At 47.2% G+C, this 5244-nt stretch overlaps 1 long non-coding RNA gene and 1 pseudogene across 1 annotated transcript in view; one reads left to right on the top strand and one right to left on the bottom strand.

Annotated features, from left to right (window-relative positions):
* The window catches only part of LOC108536097 (uncharacterized), a 10190-nt gene extending 7288 nt beyond the window's left edge, over positions 1-2902 (top strand). The window contains exon 3 of the long non-coding RNA XR_001887414.1: positions 2533-2902. This is a non-coding gene — a long non-coding RNA (uncharacterized LOC108536097). The remainder of the gene's footprint in view (positions 1-2532) is intronic.
* On the bottom strand, positions 1746-2537 carry LOC108536096 (mitochondrial carrier homolog 2 pseudogene; annotated as a pseudogene).
* Positions 2903-5244: the final 2342 nt, after the last annotated feature.

The following is a 5244-nucleotide window of genomic DNA, read 5'->3' as shown; positions in this document are numbered from 1 at the left end:
AAAAAATTAGCCAGGCGTGAACCTGGGAGGTGAAGCTTGCAGTGAGCTGAGATCCCACCACTGCACTCCAGCCTGGGCAACAGAGCAAGACTCTGTTTCAAAAAAGAAAAAAAAAAAAACTGACGGACTAGTCAAACAAGTTTATGTTATCACTACTAAATGGTAAAGATAATAAAATTATCAATCCAACCTAAGAGCAAAATGTGCAATAAAAATGAATTGCGGCTGGGCTCACCCCTGTAGTCCCAGCAGTTTGAGGGGCCAAGGCAGGCGGATCACCTGAGGTCAAGAGTTCAAGAGCGGCCTGGCCAATATGGTGAAACCTGGTCTCTACTAAAAATATAAAATTAAGGCCGGGTGTGGTGGCAGGCACCTGTAATCCCAACTACTCGGGAGGCTGAGGCAGGAGAATCGCTTGAACCTGGGAGGTGGAGGTTGCAGTGAGCCGAGATTGTGCCACTACTCCAGCCCGGGAGACAGTGCGAGACTCCATCTCAAAAAAAAAAAAAATTAGCTGGGCATGGTGGTACACGCCTGTAATCCCAGCTACTTGGGAGGCTGAGGCAGGAGAATCACTTGAACCGGGGAGGCGGAGGTTGCAGTGAGCCAAGATCGCGCACTGCTATACTCCAGCCCAGGCAACAGAGTGAGACTTCGTCTCAAAAAAATGAATTGCATGGCTGGACATGGTGGCCCATGCCTGTAATCCCAGCACTTTGGGAGACCAAGGCAGGTGGATCATTTGAGGTCAGGAGTTCGAGACCAGCCTAGCCAACATGGTGAAACCCCATCTCTACTAAAAATACACAAAATTAGCCAAGTATGGTGGCATGCGCCTGTAAGCCCAGTTACTTGGGAGTCTGAGGCAGAAGAATCGCTTGGACCCGGGAGGTGGAGGTTGCAGTGAGCCAAGATGGCACCACTGCACTCCAGCTTGGGTGAGAATGAGACTCCGTCTCAAAACAAACAAACATGAATTGCTTGATACATGGAAGTTTAAAAAAACAAAAACAAAACAAGAGGGCCAGGCATGGTGACTCACACCTGTAATCCCAGCACTTTGGGAGGCCGAGGCAGGCGGATCACGAGGTCGGGAGATCAAGACCATCCTGGCTAACAGGGCGAAACCCCCGTCTCTACTAAAAATACAAAAATTAGCCAGGCGTGGTGGTGGGCACGCCTGTAGTCCCAGCTACTTGGGAGGCTGAGGCAGAATGGCATGAACCCGGGAGGCAGAGCTTGCAGTGAGCTGAGATTGCGCCACTGCACTTCAGCCTGGGTGGCAGAGCGAGAATATGTCTCTAAAAAAGAAAAAAGGGAGGAATTTTTTTTTTTTTTTGAGACAGGGCCTTGCTTTGTCACTGAGGCTGGAGTGCAGGGGTGATCTCAACTCGTTGCAGCCTCGACTTCCTGGGCTCAAATGATCCTCCCACCTCAGCCTCCCGAGTAGCTGGGACTACAGATGTGTGCCACCACACGTGGCTAATTTTATTTTTTTGTAGAGATCAGGTCTTGTTTTGTGGCCCAAGTGAAACCTTGTTTTTTAACATGAGTTAATATCAGTGTAAGAGTTATGGTTTTACCTATTTTTGATTTTTTTTTCCTCAGACAGGGTCTCATTGTTACCCAGGTTGGAGTGCAGTGGTGAAATCATAGCTCACTGCAGCCTCCAACTCCTCCTGGGTTCACTCCTGAGCTCAGGCAATCCTCCGACCTCGGCCTCCTATTTTTGAAAATTATCCTATAATATCTGTAATGTGTGAAATTATATAAAGAGCCTTAATATGTTTGTCCCTGAGACCCAGGATGCATTTCTGCTTTTCCCTGAGAGTAAATGATTATTTAGAAAGCATGCCAAATTATATACAAATCAACATTCTCTCCCCTAATCCTGTGCATCTGAAACTATAGAAATGTCACAGTCCCTGTCCCACATCTTCAAATTAACATTCTCAGGTCACAACAATAAGTCTTCTCTTCCCAAAGGGTTTGTGTCTGGAAAAACAAGCTATTTCCTAGGCTCATATTTCCTCTCTTTGTAGCATGTCTCAGCAATCTATCCAAGAAGTATATATTGGGGAGTAAGGAGGGCGTCCACCAGCAAGACCACAGTTGTTAACAGCCATAAGATGGGAGACAAGCACAAAGGGATAGGTCAACATACTGGCAAAAAAATCCTGTGACAGCTTGAGAATAACTCTTCATGTCATTCATGGTAGAAACCTCACTGTCCATTGCATGGGTATCAACAAGGTGGTAGGCTAGTGGGTCACACAGCCACAAAGAAATGATGTCACCTAGGAGGTGAGGAACAAGACCTGGGAAAAATCCTAGGATACCCTCTTTCTGATAAATGGTGTCACAAAGTCCACAGAACTTGGATTCTTTCCCAGTGAATTGTGCCATAGATCTTAGAGTGAGCACATGGAAGGGACGTGATGAGGGCAGCAGCTGAACAAGCGATCATCTCTTGAGTTGTTTCCTTGATGATTTGGTCAAAGGAAGATGAGATTTCTTTTTGTTCATATCCAGGTCCTAACTTCTCACCCTTGTCACACTCCTGGTAATACTGTAAAACTCTACCATGGACCACAGTTCCGAGGACCCCCGGATGCAGTCGTGGAGTTAAGCCTGTGAGCAACCCATGCCTCCTGTCAATGCTGGCAATGTTCAGAGCATAACAAAAGAAACAAGAAAGCTGACATACTTGCCACCCCAAAATATTTCTCCTGTTGGGGGAAGAGGCTCATATCCCATCTGGATGAGCACTTTCATGTGCATGATTCGCTAAGACCGGAGAACAGGAGCACCAACATCTGCTGTGACAGCAACTGTATTATTTTGTTTTCATGCTGCTGATAAAGACATACCCAAGACTGGGAAGTAAAAGAAGTTAAATTGGACTTACAGTCCCATATGGCTGGGGAGGCCTCAGAATCATGGCGGGAGGTGAAAAGCACTTCTTACATGGTGAGGGCCAGAGAAAATGAGGAAGAAGCAAAAGCAGAAACCCCTGATAAACCCATCAGCTCTCCTGAGACTTATTTTTGGGAAAGACCTGCCCCTTGATTCAATTACCTTCCCCTGAGTCCCTCCCACAACACTTGGGAATTCTGGGAGATACAATTCAAGTTGAGATTTCATTGCAGACACAGCCAAACCATATCAGCACCCGTGGATGTACAGATCCCGGATGCATTTTTTTTTTTGGAAACAGAGTCTCACACTGTCACCCAGGCTTGGAGTGCAGTGGCTCCATCTCGGCTCACTTGCAGCTTCCCCATCCCAGGTTCAAGTGATCCTCCTCCTGCCTCAACCTCCTCAGTAGCTGGGATTACAAGCATGTGCCACAACACCTGGCTACTTTTTGTATTTCTAGTAGAGATAGGGTTTGGCATTGTTGACCAGGCTGGTCTCAAACTCCTGACCTCAAGTGATCTGCCTGCCTCCGCCTCCCAAAGTGCTAGGATTATAGGCATGAGCCACTGCGTCCAGCCCCAGGATACATTTCTAAAGCCTGGATTCAGGACAATTTCTGAAACTGTGCACCAAGATGACACTGTCAACTTACATGTCCAAGAACGTTGGAGTGAGCAAGGCGTGAGAGATTCATAGATATGGCATATGATACTGGTTTTTTTTTTTTTTGAGATGCAGTCTCGCTCTGTCACCCAGGCTGGAGTGACACCAGGCCCTGGTGCAATCTTGGCTCACTGCAACCTCTACCTCCCGGGTTCAAGCAGTTCTCCTGCCTCTACAGGCACGCGCCCCCACACCTAGCTAATTTTTGTATTTTTAGTAGAGATGGGATTTCACCATTTGACCAGGCTGGTCTCAAATTCCTGACCTCAGGTGATCCACCCACCTCAGCCTCCCAAAGTGCTAGGATTACAGGTGTGAGCCACCGCACCCGCTTGGCCTTAAAATTGCCTTTTAAATCTGTTACACTTGGTGGTATATAGATTTACCCATGATGTAATTCTATAATCAAAATTATAATTAAATTTTAATGAAAATTTTAGTTAATAATAAATTAATACTTATGAAAATACCTAGGCTCTAACATTAGGTTTACAACACAGGATTCAAATGGCATCTACAGCATGATCCATTACATTTTTTGTTTGTTTGTTTGTTTGTTTGTTTGAGACGGAGTCTCACTCTGTTGCCCATGCTTGAGGGCAGTGGTGCCATCTCGGCTCACTGCAACCTCTGCCTCCCGGGTTCAAGTGATCCTCCTGCTTCAGCCTCCCAAGTAGCTGGATTACAGACATGTGCCACCACGCCCAGCTAATTTTTGTATTTTTAGTAGACACGGGGTTTCACCATGTTGCCCAGAGTGCTCTTGAACTCCTGACCTCAGGTGATCGGCCCACCTCGGCCTCCCAAAGTGCTGGGATTCTAGATGTGCGCCACTGTGCCTGGCCCCCATTACAGTTTTTAAAGGAACAGAGAGGACAAGAAAATTTACCAAAATACTGACAATGCTGCCTCTGGCTGATGGGATTCATAATGTTTGGGCCTTTCTAAAGTTTCTACCATGTATGGCTTTTAGAAACAATAACCGCCGGGCGTGGTGGCTCATGTCTGTAATCCCAGCACTTTGGGAGGCCAAGGATGGCGGATTGCCTGAACTCAGGAGTTCGAGATCAGCCTGGGCAACATGGTGAAACCCTGTCTCTACTAAAATACAAAAAATTTGCGAGGCATAGCAGCGCATGCCTGTAGTCCCAGCTACTTGGGAGGCTGAGGCAGGAGAATTGCTTGAACCCAGTAGGTGGAGGTTGCAATGAGTCAAGAATGCATGACTGCACTCCAGCCTTGGCAACAGAGTGAGACTCCAGCTCAAAAAAGAAAAGAAAAGAAAAAACAACCACTCCCTCCCTACCTCCACATACATAAGTGATTACAGTCTCTGGGCCAAACACACAGAGGAGTTACATCTGGCTGGTGCTAGGATGGAATGCGGGGCAGGTTACCACCTCCCAGGGACTGAGTGCCAAAGTAAGGAGGAAGATTAGAGGTGAGGCTGTAGGGAGACAGCCATAGGCTCAAAGGGCTTGTGCTAAGCTCTTGAGGGGGAAGCTTGATCTGCCTAGGAAGCTTCCAGCTCCTACCTCCTGCAGAGCCAAGAATGGTGTCCAGGAAATATGTGGCCATTGAGTGGAAACAGCCTTGGCACAGTAGCCTGCAGGAACCTGGAGACTAGAGACATGGCCACATGAGCAGTGAGGATCTCCCCCG

This window comes from Rhinopithecus bieti, unplaced genomic scaffold (assembly GCF_001698545.2).
Source record: "Rhinopithecus bieti isolate Rb0 unplaced genomic scaffold, ASM169854v2 scaffold_13317, whole genome shotgun sequence".
Taxonomy (NCBI): Eukaryota; Metazoa; Chordata; class Mammalia; order Primates; family Cercopithecidae; genus Rhinopithecus; species Rhinopithecus bieti.
This window is presented reverse-complemented; position numbering and strand designations above follow the sequence as displayed.